The following is a 17,163-nucleotide window of genomic DNA, read 5'->3' as shown; positions in this document are numbered from 1 at the left end:
GCACTGAGAACCTTATTTCCACAATCATGCATTCATGTAGGTTATTATTATGGCTACTGATTAACATTCCTATCCAGGTATGTCCATTCACCTCACACACACACACACACACACACACACACATTCAAGCACCCCCACACACGCACGCACACACACTCACACGGTAAGCACTCAGCAGGATGGCCTGAGGACCAGACCCCCTCGCTTCCATCTTCAAAGAGACCAGGCCCACGACTCTTCATCTCCAGCCCAGTGCAGTTGTTATCCTGAGCTCAGAAACCAGGTCTCCAGGAGGTGCGAGGGTCTGGTCCTGCCCTGGTTCTCTCCAGGCCTCCCTGCTTCCAGCCTGCCTCCCATCTCCCTCACCTGGGGGGATCACATGGGCTCAGGTGCGTCTGCACTGATGCTGTTGCTGGGTGGATGATCTGGTTGATGGTGTCCCAGCCATCCCCATCTGACCAAGACTCACGCTTTAGTTCATTCCCCCACCCCTACTCTAACACACGCATATGCACACTAACGCCGTTACACAGCCACGCAAACAAACACACGCACACACACACACGCACGCACGCATGCACACACAGACACATTATGCTTTCCAGACAGACACAATATGATAGACCATGTGTTTCATAAACACACAAATACATTCCACACACATACACACACGTTTACAAAAACAATCTCGACATTCCAAATAACTTAATGCATAAAGAAAGTAGATTTATCACAAACTAAATTTAAAAATGACATTTTTTTTGCATCTTATAATTGTCATATTGTATTATATATATATATATATATATATATATATATATATATTCACACAGTACAGTGTCCCCTATTTGTGAGTTAGAAACCAGACATGATGGAACACAAACTGGCTTTCATCTCACCATCTACGACAAGCCTCCTTAGAAAACAGTGACACCAAAACCATCGTCGACTTAGCAAAACATCTTAAGTACAGGGCCCTTGTGGTACTTGTTTTTGTCAGTTTCAGAAGTAAAAAGTGAGTGAGAACCAGAGCAGATGTCTCCATCAGCAGGCAGCGCTTTCCTGGCTGCACATCCTGTCCTCTAGGTGGCAGTCTTGCCACAGAGGCAACACTGAGATCCCCGTTTTGACACTTTGAGCGGCTTCAGATCTATAGCCACATATTACGAGAGCAATGATGCGCGAAGCAATGAACTCTTTCATTGATCACACACATCACACTTTTTTGTCTCTCTCTCTCTTTCTCTCTCTCACTCTGAAAACCTTCTTCTCCTGTCATGACAAATATTCACCTTATCCACTGAAGCAAATTACTGACACCTTTTTAAGAAGTGACAACTGTGTATGGTATTTCATGAGCGCAAATTCCATTTTCATTGCAAGCCAGACGAGAATGTAATTTTCACTTCATTTAATCGCTGCGGGCACAAGTGTGGCTTCGGGCCACTTAGAGCTGTTGGGGGCTCAGAGAAGAGCTGCAAGGCTGTCGATCTCACTTCTGTACGTAGCTGTGGCTCTGCTTCAGACAGGCGCTCATCCAATGAACACACCAATTACACACAACAACAGAGTTTGGGAGTAGAGACGGTGGGAGAGCTCAAAGTATAGTTGTGGTACACGGACAAAAACGCTTCACAACTTTTCTCATGAGCTCTCTCTCTGTCTCTGTCTTTCTATCCCTCTCTGTCTCTGTTTCGCTGTCGCTCTTTCGCACGCATGCACACACACACGCGCGCACACACACACGCGCGCACACACACACGCGCGCGCACACACACAAGCACACACCCACCAACCAAACAAAAACCTATTTGACTTAAATTATATCAAATATCAGCTTTAAGCCACTCTGTTTCTCTCCTGAACTGTATGAATTTCTCCTCCATGAACTGGTGGGCCCCCATCAAACGCAACACAAGCAACATGCGTTGTGTGTGTTCATGTTTGTATCTATGTTTATATTTTGCCAAGGTATGAGTATAACGAACAGTTAGGGGTAAATTCATGCAGGTTAGGGTTTTAATGCAGTTGGGTGAGTTTCTGCTGCTGTTTTACTGTAATTTGACAGTAAACTGTCCTGACCTCCTGAACTTGTCTCCCCTTCCCACCTGTGCTGAAGTACATGCCAGGCCAATTCAGATGCATCCACGTACGTTCACACAGGAAGTCAAACTCATTTGATCCACCCAGGACACTTGGAGCCTGCAGGCTTTTCATTCACAATAAATAATACGTACGAGGAGAAGGAAATTACAACTTCAAGAATGACAGATTATCTTATCTGTCCACAGATAAGACAGACTCTTCTCATTTAGTACACTGCGCTATGATAGAGTCAAGAACACACAAACACACACACACACACACATTCAATTACAACAGAAACCATGGCAACGCATTGCCTTCTCCCTCCCTGTCTCCCTCTTCCTCTCAATCTCTCTCCCTTCTCCTCGCTCGCTCTGTCTTCTTCTTCTTCTTCTCTCTCTCCCCACATCTCTCCCTCAGTCCCCCACTCTCCCCCACCTCCTCTCCTCACCTGCTGCCGTTCTTCCTGCTGTGGTGCTATCTCCTCCTCCACGCTGGACCCCAGGACCTGTGGTCGCCGGTCCTTCTGTCCAGCAGTGGTCCTGGGCCGGACCTCAGCCCTCGACCGCTGAACGCGTGGATCCAGACCTGCAGACCTGAAGACCGAGGGGTTTCCACTAGGAGAGTATGTGTGTCCGGGTAAAGGTATGGTAAGAGAGGAACCAGGTCCTGGCAGGAGTAGCCTCCATACAGGGATGTGTGCTACTGTATATATACACACACTACTCCCCCCCCCCCCCCTTCCCCAGCCGTAAGGACTGGCTGGCTGGCACACCTGAGTGGTCGTGAAGTGTGCCTAACTAGCTGCACAGTGACATGGTGTGCACTGATTGCCTTATCTTCTCATTTATCACAGATGAATTGGAACCAGCCTTGCTGAAAGCTCCTTTTCATTGTTGGGCTGAGGAGCAGAGTGTGAAGCTGGGATCTGAGAGCTGGGAGGATGTGGAGATGAGCAAGGGGCCTGCTGCACATCGTAAAGGCCAAGCAGGAGTGGGAGATGGGCCACGGGGGACTGAGGTGGGAGGGGGGGGGGGGCTGAGGGGGGTGGGGGGGCAGGGGGGGGCAGGAGGTGGGAAGGGATCGGGGGTGGGGGGAATGAAGAAGGAAAGAGATAGAAATAAAGAGGAAATGGGTGAAGGAGAAGAGGGAGGGAGGGAGGGAGGGAGGGCGGGCGGAGAGCGTGTGTGAGAGGCGATCAAGCGAGGAGAAGAGGTAAGAGTGAACGAAAGAGAGAGAAAGAGGAGGAGTATAGAAAGAGAGAGAAAGAGAGAGAGGAGAAGGAGGGAGAGAGGTGAAAAAAGAGACAAAAACAAAACGGTGGTTAAAAAGGAGATCTCAGATTTACTGCCGTCTGACTGTGATCCCTGAAGTTAATAATGAATCCTGCTGCTTAACAACCAGCGCCACGCAAACCCAGCATGGACCCAGTGAGCATGTTTCTGCTACGTCAACCCCCTGCTTAGCGCAACAAATAGCAGCAACCACTGGCTAGTAGTCGAATCTTCCATCCAGCGTGATGTGTTTGTTAATAGGTTCAATCATTCTGTTTGGAAATGATATTTATTCTGCATGCACTAATGTATCCCTTTAGACATCACTGCCAAATTTCTAATAACCTGTGCAAAAAACCCTAATGTAGGCTATGCAATTTGTATTGACTTCACTGATCATATTTAACAAGAATGAAACAGACGGCGTACCAATCCATAACCTCAGCCAAGCAACCACAGCTACGCAACTCAAATAGCCAAATATCCCAACTATTTTCAGTCCAGCAGCATCAAAGCCTAGAAGCACTCGTTTGAGTGTGTTTCACGCCAACCTTATTTGACAGAAGCTGGATCCTGTGTATATCTCTGGGTTGACAATGTCCATCACCTCCTCCCTGTCTCGGACAGCCTAGTGTCCATCACCTCCTCCGAGTGTCCATCACCTCCTCTTACTGTCCATCGCCTCCTCCTAGTGTACATCACCTCCTCCTAGTGTACATCACCTCTCTAGTGTCCATCACCTCCTCCTAATGTACATCACCTCTCTAGTGTCCATCACCTCCTCTTAGTGTCCATCACCTCTCTAGTGTCCATCACCTCCTCTTAGTGTCCATCACCTCTCTAGTGTCCATCACCTCTCTAGTGTCCATCACCTCTCTAGTGTCCATCACCTCCTCTTACTGTCCATCGCCTCCTCCTAGTGTACATCACCTCCTCCTAGTGTACATCACCTCTCTAGTGTCCATCACCTCTCTAGTGTCCATCACCTCTCTAGTGTCCATCACCTACTCCTATTGTCCATCACCTCTCTAGTGTCCATCACCTCCTCTTACTGTCCATCGCCTCCTCCTAGTGTACATCACCTCCTCCTAGTGTTCATCACCTCTCTAGTGTCCATCACCTCCTCCTAGTGTCCATCACCTCCTCCTAGTGTCCATCACCTCTCTAGTGTACATCACCTCCTCCTAGTGTCCATCACCTCTCTAGTGTCCATCACGTCCTCCTAGTGTCCATCACCTCTCTAGTGTCCATCACGTCCTCCTAGTGTCCATCACCTCTCTAGTGTCCATCACCTCTCTAGTGTCCATCACCTCTCTAGTGTCCATCACCTCCTCCTAGTGTCCATCACCTCTCTAGTGTCCATCACCTCCTCCTAGTGTCCATCACCTGTCTATTGTCCATCCCCTCCTCCTAGTGTTCATCACCTCTCTAGTGTTCATCACCTCTCTAGTGTTCATCACCTCTTTAGTGTCCATCACCTCCTCCGAGTGTACATCACCTCTCTAGTGTCCATCAATTCTCTAGTATTGTGGAAGAAATTGTGATTTCCTGTTTGCGTATTATTCACTAATCAATAGAACTAGTCATTGGATACTAGTTAGTATGTTCTCATGTAAGCAATCACCTCCCTAGTGTCCATCACCTCCTCCTAGTGTACATCACCTCCCTAGTGTCCATCACCTGATGTACAGTCACAATATTCAAATACAGACATGTATTTGTATACATATACAACAATTTGAACAATCTTCTTTGGTTCTTTCAATTCAACAACACAGGGAAAAGACAGCTGGTCAGGCCACTCGTCTTTCTGTTTTGTGTGACAATGTGCCTGACGACATACTGTACTCTCTCTGAGCCGGACTAAATGGTTAGTTTGCGCAAAATGGAGAGCTGCCCTCTTTCAATGTGGCTATAGAGTATCTTGTGAATTATGCTTCTCTTCTTCCGGAGAAGTGGCAGCATTGAATATGCGTCCTGATCATGTGCTTGGGTGAGTGGACTGAACGCGCCAGGGACGGCTAATGCCTTAGCGCCTCACTTGAGCCACAACGCTTGATCACTTGCAACTACAGTATTGCCGCCCTCTCTTCCATGAAATCTGGTGTTAGCGTGTGCGTTCATCTCTTCATCACCCTCTGTATAAAACACTGTCAAGTCGTCGCGCGTCCGCCGTGTGTCTGTATTTTCTTTGTGTACGTGTGTGTGTGTGTGCGTGTGTTTGTATTTGCGAGCGTGTGTTTGCGTGCATGTGTGCATCTGTGTGTGTGGTAATAGGCTCCTCTGATGTAGGGTTAAATGGAGAGTGAAGGGGTTGTGTGTCTGGGAGAACAAGAGAGGATGTGTAGGGGCCCAGCCTCCCAGCAGCATGGGAGCTCACACACACATTCACGGCCACTCCACCAATCACACGCTCCCTGAACCCCAATGGAAACCCAATTGTCCGGGATGTGTGGGGCTTTTCCAACATATTTATATCTTTTACTCCTTACAGGCCCACTCAAACAGACCAAATGTGTGTATGGTGGTGGTGTTGGCAAACAGTAGCACATTTCTGTGTGGGCGTAGGGGGCTGGGGGACAGAGGGGTTAAGAAGGAAGAGAGGAGTAAAATAGGCAAGGCAGGAAAAGAGGAGAGAGGGACGTTGCACTTGGGAAGCCACACACCACCGTGTACCTTATACATAATTCATGTCAGTCACTATTAACATGAGGGGGTGCTGAAGACTTGTTGCATTGTCTTTGATTCTCCAGCCAGGCGAGATTGACTATCTGTTTTTCTCCCCGCCCGGGGAAATACACATGAGAGAAGAATACCATCTACTTTTCTATTTCCTTGTAGCTTTCCCATCTCTGGACGGATATTACATCTTAACATCTTGTCAGGACGCAGGGAACGGGCCGTTTCTCATTTGGAACTTCCAAGGGACGGAACGTGCGCCGAGTGGCAAAACACACGACGAAGCTGGTGTGAAAAAAGACCTGAGCAGGTGACAGCCAAATAGCACTCTGAGGAGTTAAATTTGGTGTATTTCGTGTGTTTCTCTCTCTCTCTGTCTGTGTGTGTGTGAGTGTGCGTGTGTGTGTGTGTGCGTGTGTGTGGGAAAGCCTCAGGGCTGCTCCAGTCAATAATCACATTCACACCCTGCTCCTGGGCGGAGTAGCATGGTGAGGAGGGTGAGAGACGGCCATTTCCCTCATGACCCACGTCAACGGAGGAGGAGGGGTGGACAGGAAAAGGGAGGAGAGGAGGAAGAGGAGGAGGAGAAGGAGAAGGAGGGGTGTAGAAGAGAGGGAAGGAGGAGAGAGAGGAGGAGTCCTGGCATGGGGACATGCTGAGTTCAGGGCAGTGCTAAAGAGCTGGGGCCCACGATCGCTCAACAACCAGCAGTCCAACACCTTACACTCCAGAGCTAACTTGTGCTCCTTCCCATTGCAAGTAATCATCAAGTATGTGAGTGAATTTGCCATTCTCAAATTGGTTTTGAGAATGAACCTACATTTGAATGAAAGAGGTGTTAATGCCTGCTGCAGGTTGATTAAAAGTGGCAGTTTATTTGATTAAAAAGCTAAATAGGGACAACCAGCTAAAGCAAGAGGGACGAGGTCTCATCCTGGTCAGAGGGGCGGGGCCTCAACCTGAGAATCAACATGTGCCAAGCGTGATGTCATGTGCAAGGCGTGATGTCATGTGCCAGGCGTGATGTGAGACGAGCCAACATGACAGCTCGTCCATCACGGTGTGTTATAACCAACCACGTCACATCACCGCGCCCCTCGGAGCTGGTAATTGCAGGTAGCATGCACGGCCCTCTCTTCACACACACACACGCATGCCCACAGTCGCACACGGAAAGAGACAGCAGCTTGTGTCTAATGTTCCAGTTTCAGCTAAAATGATCTACACTGATCTGATCTCAATACAAACTATGGCTTTTGAAAATGTACCTTTAGTGTATGTAATATGCAGAAGAAAACTAGAAATGATAAAAAACTACAAAAAAACATTCATTTCATCATATCTGTCATCATCATCTTAATCTCGTTCATCAATGAGAGGGATGCAAGAGACTCTGTCTGATCCCTTCTAGGCATCTGCACCAGAAGAAACCCCCTTTGTTATGAAACACTGTAGCCAGAAGACGAGGAAAAACAAATCATATTATGCAAAGAGAAGTGAGTCTATCTTTTTTCCCCTCACACCTAGAAACACACACACGCACACGCACACACAAGCACACACAAGCACACACACACACACACAGTCTTTGTTCCAGATGGATTCACTCAGCTGGCTTGTGTGATTAGTCCTAGATCTGCTTGGTGTGTGTGCGATTTCCCAGCCAGTTCAGGAGGATGCTGTAGAGTTGATAGAGGGACGTGGAGTCGTGTCACCCTGTCCACTCACACAGCATTCCACTTCAGCTCCCTAACTCCGCCTTTTAGCTGGGGAAGCCATGCTAAGTCCCGATAAGCTGCCTGTTATGGGATCTGAATGAAGACATGAAGAAAGAAGTAAAAACCTCTTCACCCAAATGCAGATTGGAGAAGCATTCCTGACATCTAACCTCCTGGATATCCCAAGCAGGCCTCATGACAGGGGGTTCGATCAGGCATCTGTTGGGGGGGGTTGGGGCTCTGGCGTGGGGTGTGATCATCCCCACCCCCTCAGGAAACCCAACCCATGGCTGCGCCACTCTCTGACCCACTGAGTGACAGATGGACAGGGGAGGAGGGATAGGTGAACACCATGTCGGGAAGCTTTCTCTCTCTTTCCTTCTTTTTCCCCTCTCTACCCATACTCCCTCTTTCGCGCTCGCTCCCCCTTGATCTCTGTTCCTTGTCTTCTCTCTTTCGTCTCTCTACAGCATCAGCACAAGGCAGCAGGACCAGCACCACAACACTGTAAACCCCCAATAATACAAATGAAGTGACCTAATCTTTTGAGCAAATATTAATCATACAAAAACAATTCATTAAGTCAATTAATACGTTGTAGAAATGATTAACTTAAACAAATGACTTATATTACCTAAATGGTTTGACACAGTCAGTTTCCGCAAAAGTTATGAGTGATCTGAATTGAGTGGGTTTACAGTGCAGTATCATCAGTAGTACCAGTGCTATCATTACTATTAGTACGAGCAGCTTCTAGCACCAGTATCAGCACCGGCAGCAGCAGGCAGTAGGCAGCTGGCTTGTATAGCTGATAGGGGCCATAAATCACCTAGTCTGAGGGTAGCAGATGCTGGGGGTGCCAGGGAGTTATATCGCAATTTATTTGTAATCAAAACTCACCTTATCATGGCTGTGCCACCAATCAACCCATTTCTCCCACTAATTCAATACAGTGTTTGTTATGACTCCCCTGAGAGACCTGGCCGTCGCCCTCCACCGCCATCCCCCTGTTCGCCTGGTTTCAGAGACCCCCTCCTCCAGAAAGGTCAGGCCCTGGCTCTCCTTCCTGTCCCTTGCTCACGTGATCATGAGATGCTAACGTGTCCTTGAGGTCTCCTCAGATCAAAAGTCAAGGAGTTTTCAAGTCTGATGTTGCCGTATGACTAACCCATCACTTCTTTATTTCATTTTGTTAATGGCAAAAGGTGATTACTTTTACAGTGTTGGAAAAAGAGAAGTGAAGTAACAAATTGCAATTGCTGTACGCACCACACAAATGTATTTCGATCAACAGTATCTCACCTTTACCTTCCACTCCAAATTTTCATTCCTGTCGATAAAATACCAGAGGCGGAACATTCTGGAGAGCATTAGCAGCACAAGGCGGGCACCTCATGCTTCATTTAACAGCTCTGCAGCTCTTCCTGAAGTAGAGGAAATGACAGCGCAATTAAGTCTTGCCTGTGCGTGGTGTAGGGAGTGTTACTGTGCTGTACCTGACTCCCAGGCTGCTGGCAACAACCGTCTAAAAAAGTCAGCAATTAGACGGATGTAAACAGAGAGATGTCGCCGCCAAAAAACAGCCAAGCGTTTGTGGTTCCTGCCCGCCACTCACACCTCGCCATGTCAATCAGGAGCCGTCACAACACATCAGCTCCATGGACAAACAGAGGAAAACTCTGCTTGACAGCAACGCCTGCAATCGCACTGCTCTCACCTCGCACCTGTGGCCTTTCCACTCCTCCACGCCTCCTCTCTCTCCCTCCTATCTCTATCTCCCGCCCCCCCCCCCCCTTCGTGCTCTCTCTCTCCCCTACAACTCTATCTCTCTTTCTGACAGGTCTCAACAAAACATTGCATGCAGAGCTACATCCAACTGTACACTTCTCCTGTGAAGTGAATTGAAGGAAATGTGATGGTTCTGTCGACTTTGATTAATTCTTCTCTTTTGCTCTCTGTGAATAGACGTGTAATAAAACTCCTCTCTTTCAAATTTGAGATGAAGAAGAACAGTGTGAGGTATATATATGAGCGCTAAATACATTATTTAACCAACTTAGAGTAATACTAACATATTAAGTATATGCACACAAAGAACAATGTGAACATCTTCAATTTCTTCACCCTGTTAGGACTGTATGAGTTTGACCAGACTCTCAAAACCTGGCATTCATACTGTCTGCTTTCTGAGCTGTTCTAATTCTGGGTTGTGCCTGGCTGTGCCCATGCCCTCCACATGGACCAGACCAGGCACACACACACACACTCACACAAACACACACACACCCACACTCACCTAGCGGTCTACGGTCTCTACAGACAGTCCCCATCTGCCACCTGCTCCTCTGCCTGTCCCAGTGACAACTGTCGAGGAGCGTGCAAGATTGATTATCAGTCAAAACCCAGCGCGTGGCACCAGATTTCACTGGGTTAAGCTTGCTGATCCAGCAAAGGGCCCAGTACTGTGCCACAGTGGGCCGTGCCAACCACGCGGCATCCTGGTGCTGGGAGAACAGCCATGCATGGCGTCGTGAACCGCAGCCAAGGAAACCCAGCTGCAGAGCAGAAGTTCCGGGCCTGGACTTGGCTCTGACAAAGGCTTGATAAATAAACGTTGCTGTTGGATGGCATTCTCTCACCATCTCCAGGGCTGCCGGTAAATGGCACATGAACTTTTGAAACCCCTCTTTGTCAAAAAAATGAAGAATTGAACTATGGTTACATCTTTGTAGGTGTCTCTTATGGAACAGATAGATGCTTCTTTAGAAAATCATGAACAAAGGTACAAAATCAAGTCAACCTTTGCATGGACTAGTCTATGCACATTTTCAAAGAATCCTGTTCCTATGTCCTTTTATTATTTGGGATTAAATGTGCAAAATGTAACGTAATGTAATGGAGTCAGATGGCTTAGCGGTGAGGGAGTCGGGCTAGTAATCAGAAGGTTGCCGAATCGATTCCCAGCCGTGCCAAATGACGTTGTGTCCTTGGGCAAGGCACTTCACCCTACTTACCTCGGGGGGAATGTCCCTGTACTTAATGTAAGTCGCTCTGGATAAGAGTGTCTGCTAAATTTAACATTGGCTTCTGCAGCAGCAACTGTAGTCTGATTTTGCTACGTGTGTAATGTGACCTGTGATGCTTTGTACGAAGGACTCTCCAGTGGACCAAGATTGTCTTTTCAGTGTCCTAAATAAAGCTCTCCACAGGATCGATGAAACCTCAGAAACGATTAATACGTGTCTTAATTTTCTCACTCCCAATTGTAACTCACTGTTATTTTGTTAAACAAAAGTATTTTCTGTCAGTACCAGCATAGTATCAATCACAATATTCCATCACTAGGAGGTCGTCGTGCACACTGTTAGCTTCACTCTGACCTTTTAGTGATTCTTGCAGTTTTCCTTCTTAAACTCCCTCTATTATAGAGATGTCAAGTCTTTATTCTGCGGTAGGTGTTACCTGGCCTTTTTGGGGCTGTTGTGGGGGGTTGGCATGACAAACACAGCATGAGAACCAAGATGGCAATCAAAAGCTCAGAAATTCAAATCATTTATTCAGAGGCAAAACTCCTAGGCATGGTCACACTGATATGCTGGTTCTTAACTGAAAATGAACCAGTTTCGAACCATTTGTCACATCAACCCCTGAGGTACATACTCCTCCTGTTCTGTGCCAGTTCAGGCGGTCAGCGTCACCAGCCTGCTAGCCAGCATCACCTGGGCCTTCATCATCCAATCCCAGACTGTTTTCGGGCAATCATCACTTGCACCTGGTTATGCCCCCCCTCATTAGCTGGGTATTTAAGTCCCTCTGTTCCCCGTGTCCTTGTGGATCATTATATTTCTGTTATGGTTTGTTTTGAGTTATGTCTGGTGTGTAGAGACTAGTTTATGTTTATTCTTGGGCTGGTTGAGAAAACAGATCCGGTTCCAAAACATACCACCTCACCTGTAATCTGTGGTGGACAGCATTGGAGCATGATAGGTACCACCTCACCTGTAAGACATGTTGCACTGGTGTTCAGCTCTGTTTCGCTGGAACTGGCAAACTTCGACAACATTCATGATGTGATGATGGTTTCTTTAGCACTTCCATTCAAAATGCAACAATACCTCGGGTGATATCTTGACTGTATCACAGACGATCGCAAAGACCTTTAGCGCATGAACCTACAATGTCAAATTGAGGAAACCAGAGAAAAATTATACACACTGTGGGAAGATTTGCAGTTACAACAAAGGATGACTTTTGAGTAACACAGGGTACTAGTGCAGCAGCTTGTTTGGAAGTAACTCTTTGTTCATGTAACTTTAATTTACATCATTCTAAAATGCCCTCCATAGAAATAACATTATTTTATCATATTATTAATTTGATTAAGTAATGGTTTGTGAAAACCCTGATAAGAAAGGAAAGTTTAAGGATCTCCCCAACCCATAACTTTGCAAATGCACAAAAAGCAGATACTTATTACACCAGCTACAACACTGAAGCTATGAATATATTTGATTGCTTTTATGTACCTTCAGATGAAAGGACAATGTACAACATGTATAAAAGTTAGACATACAATGAATGTCTCCACTGTATCCTAGTGTAGTGTACAATACCGTGACAATTAGTCATTGTGCTTCATTATAGAACAAAACTCAAAAAGTGTCACTGGTCTATGACTTTTGATAATGCATTTATGAGGATTTTCAGAGAGGCCTGTTTTATCCTTTGCTCAAGAAGAGGTGCTCTGCCTAGCCTACAGCATGGTGTTTAGGCCATACAGGCAGCATGCCCCCATCCCACTGAACACCCCGTGGATAACAATAACAGTTGGTAAAGGTGTCGCCAGCCACCCTGGCATCCTTCCAAATGGCTGTCCATCAAATCCCCCCCCCCCCCCCCCCCTCGCTCTCCCTCGCTCTTTCTCTCCTCCTCCTGTTTCGGGAGGAGGGCGACTATTGTGAGAGATTTGCATTGACTGGTAACGCTGTGTGCACGGGGGGAGCCTCACGCTGCGAGGCAACTCTTTAATCTACTGTTATTCCTGTGTGTGTGTGTGTGTGTGTGTGTGTGTGTTTATCTGTGTGCGTGCGTGCGTTTTGTGTGTGCGAGACCAATGGGGGTTGGCCTTTTACATGAACAGGGCTGAAAATCTGAATGTGTGTCTGATGAGTGAATTCCTCCTGTTTTCCGCGGTGTTTGCAGACCTGTGTGTCACTGTGCTCCTTCCCCTCTGTAACAGGCTCGCCGTTAGCAGCCTCCTGTTGGGATGCAACAGCACAACAAGAATGATTACAGCATAATGGGAATGTTTCAATTTAAAAAAAGGAACGTTTTATTTGGGAGACATCTTGAAAGTTCTGTTGAACATTCAGTCGAGAAAAAGGGTTGTATCTGATTGTACAGGCAGTAAAGAGAGGACACACACAGCTCCTTGACCACCTAGCATCCCTGTTTGCCAACTTGATTCATGTTGGCAATGGAAATTACCCGTGACAGGATCAGTACCAAGTTACAGCCGTCACTTTTTTTCTTCCCTGTGTGCATGCGGAAGGTCTTCCAAAACAATTATATTGACAGTGGCGTTTTTTTTTCTACTTTCCTTGCGTGTGGGATGAACCAACACCCCCTCCTCTCATTAACACAATGGCCGCCCGTGGCACATAGCCAATACCTCACATTCCTCCCCTTCTTCATGGGAGACGTGTTTTATTGTAATTTTCCCCATGGATCTTTCCCTCCTCCCCAGTGAGAGTGGAGGCTCTGCGCTGGTCTGGGGATGTCGCTCTGGGACAATGGGGAGCCGCAGGACAAAGCGGCCCACTCGACTTGAATTACAAGTGGTTGGTACTTATCTCTAATTACAGGGGGAATCCGAGGTTCATTTTTTGGAAACCTCATAATCCAAAGAACCTTAGAAAGACGACTCAGGAACACGCACTCGCATGCAAAAACAGACACCCACATACGCATATGAACACCTTGGCCTTGTTCGAACGACAAAGTGTCATAACGACGAGAGGTCATTTGACTGTAATTACATAGCAAACAACAGCACTGTGGATGGGATGACCTGGTTATGTTGTGTTCCAACAGAGTAGATGCCAGGCTTTGCGAGATATTGGGGCAGCTCACTTTGCTGATGAAAGACTGTAAAACATTCATCTGAGGAGGACAACTGGGTGTAAAACAGCCCAGTTTCCAGTAAAGCCACAAAACAGACCAAATGGATTAAATAACACATACTGTTCATTAATGACAGTTCACACCACTATTCTCAGTCCAGTACTGTAGAGATTAAAGTGACACCACTGAAACGAAGACGAGGCATATAGTCGTGCTCTTTCATGGTACCTTTCCAGACAAAGCCTGGCTGGCTTCTAGTTTAATTAGAGATCCTTGGCATCCACTCTAACAACCCACGCATCTGCTCCTAAAGATGAATAAGTTTGGAGGGAACGGGTGTAGCTCCACGGTAACGCCTCACTCTGGGGAGAGGGTCACATTGAGCACCACCTGACAATGCCTCAACCATCCAGTCCCACTGGTCCGCTAGCCTGCTCGTCACACACACACACACACACACACACACACACACCTCCACTGACACCTAACCCAAAACTACAACACTCTCGCATGCTTCAGCGGTTTCTGTAAATCTAATGCACTGTAAAATGCACACCTTTTTTTCTTTGTCGTTTTTTCGGCGGTACAGAACTTCAGAAGCCAATCATCTGCGATCATACCTCACACAACTTTGGATGGAAATGTGTACAGTTTCTCATACCTTACTCTATCTCATATACTGTAATCTAGAAATGTTCTCAATTTTGGCTCATTATTGTGTTTGTGTTTTAATATGATTGAGATGTTTAATTAAAATCTCTTGACTGAGTGTAGTGTAAATCCTAATAGGAAAAATAAAATAAATCTTAATAATAGTGTAAAGTATACAATCCTTTGAAATATTTGGATATTCTTGAGGTATCAGCTCTATTTGTCTGTATCCCGACCCCCCCCACTTCCCATGGATTCCCCTTATTATTTTTTGCTTTTACAGCCCTTTTTGTAAAGGTAATATGTATACCTATACCATACTGAAATTGGATCTTAGGTGTTATTAAAACTATATTGGGGCATGGTTTCTGTCCAATGGCATTACAAATGAAAGCATGCTTTGGACACCACAGGGAAAGACTACCATCCAACTTTTGGGGGGTAATAAATGTATTAAGGAATGTGTCTTGACATCATCATTTTTTCTCCAAAGGTTGTGCATTCTACCAAGTATTTTAATATTCCAACGTCGACTTATTAGATAATACTTTGATTAGGTTGTATTATATTATCAGTAGTGATAGTAAAAGCTAGATTACATCACTATATGAGGATATTTCATCTTCCAGATGCAGATAACTTTACTCCAGAAGAATGTTCCAAAGACACCTTCAATCAATCAATCATTAAGAAAGAACTGAGCCAAGTTTCCAGACTTTCAATGACAACTTTACTGACTATGAAGGCTTTGATCAGAACAAATCTATTTTGATTTCTAATGAGACACTTGTTCATGAGTGGGTCAATAATTCCATAAATTAATGAGAGAGGGAGGAGTGTGGAGAGCAGTGAGGTGTGATGGTTGTGGACGTGATTAGGCCTATTGATTTAAATCACTCCCTCGTAATTAGTTTCCTGGGAGCCTTACTCTTTTCTATTACTAATCAGAATGGACAGGTAGAGAATAAATAACAATTTGTAAAACAACAAGTTGAGAAGAAAGAATTGGAACCCCAGCGTCATTATATGGTAATAGTCATCATGTGAACTGAAATGCCTACAGTAACTCCAATATACAGATCCAAACAAAAGGGAAATTCTGCCTGCTTGAGCTAATTGTGGTTTTCATATAGGTAATAGTTCCAATTGACAGAGTAGTTTTATGGAATTTATTTATGGATTTGTTTGAGTGGTATTTGAAGTCATCTACAACAGAATACGGAATTATAAAAAATGTTAGTAAAAGTCATAAAAGAACCAACTACTGAACCATCCCCAACCTACTAGACCACAGTTTGAACTCACGGTTACTTTTTGAAGATACAAGCTGTTCCAAAATTGTGTTGCATTAGATTTGTCAGATTATCTGAAAAATTGAATAGCCTACCCCCCTCAACGCATACTCACCCGCCCTATCCCTGTGGGCCACCCGTGCAATGTGTGGAGACTATTTTGTCACGTTTCTAATTGCTTTGTAATTCCTCAAAATGAGGAAATAATTAAGGCCAAACAATATGTCACTTGTCTGTTCTACTATCTATCCATCACCTTGCTCATTAAAGACGGGGCTAATGAGCTTCAGACAGGAGAGTGAGGTGTGTGTGTGTGCACGGGTAGTTTTAAAAAATACATATTTTCACCCTCTCACCTAAAAAAACTATACTGTTACAGTATTCCCAACTCAATTAGCAAACACAGCTGCTTTAACAGTCATATGCAGGTTAGTCTTTTCTTTTTCTGGAAGTTCACTCAGCTAGGCCTGATTTTGCCTTTGTGAGGCTTGCTGGTATTGAACTGCTTATAATGAATTTATGAATTTAATTATTATTAATTTATTCTTACCACTATGTTATATGCATACTGTATATAACATATATCTTATAACATATTACACTTCTATGTAGATCAGTCTAGAGACTAGAGTCTAGAGACTGATCTGGGACTTGCCTTTCTATTTACTTATATTTCTAATAGTTTTGCTCTTTGCAGGCTGTGGTGTTGACTTCATGTGTGTTTGAGTATTTGTGCTCATGAACCTGTTGTCTTCTGCAATTGTATGTGTCTTGCTAGCGATGATTATTTAAGTTCCCCCGGGGTTTAATAAAGTCAACTATCTAACTATTGGTGCATTACACTGGAAGTCTCCCTATCTTTGCTCATCACTGGTTGAAGGGCTGGTATGGCTGGTTATAGGGCCCCGTCACTCAGCCAAGTTCATTATTTTTTTTTGAAGAAGGTGGAGGATTTCAAGCACAAATTCAAACAGCATTAATAACTATTGATTTATAAAAAAATGATGGCCCATTTTTCATGCTACACTATTCCTGCCTTCCTAAAATCTCTAGCTGCTTGCCAAATTAAACATTAGTCAAGATAAAGGTCTTGTCAGTAAATTGAAACACAAGCTCAGCATTTCACACATAATAGGCTACTTTGAGAATGTAAGTGAGCTAAATAAATGTGATTTGTTTTCAATAATTCTAGGCTAATAAGCGTTGAAATTATCATTATTATTGCATATAACAGACTGTTTCAGTTTCTATAGAAACCGCCATTGGCTTGTCTATCGTGTGTTACAATATTTGCTGTTCGGGCAGAAACCCTAAACGAGTTGACACACTATATAGTCTTTC

The sequence above is a fragment of the Hypomesus nipponensis genome, chromosome 14, assembly GCF_054491055.1.
Source record: "Hypomesus nipponensis isolate SF chromosome 14, ASM5449105v1, whole genome shotgun sequence".
In the NCBI taxonomy this organism is placed as follows: Eukaryota; Metazoa; Chordata; class Actinopteri; order Osmeriformes; family Osmeridae; genus Hypomesus; species Hypomesus nipponensis.
Note: the sequence above shows the minus strand (reverse complement) of the source record.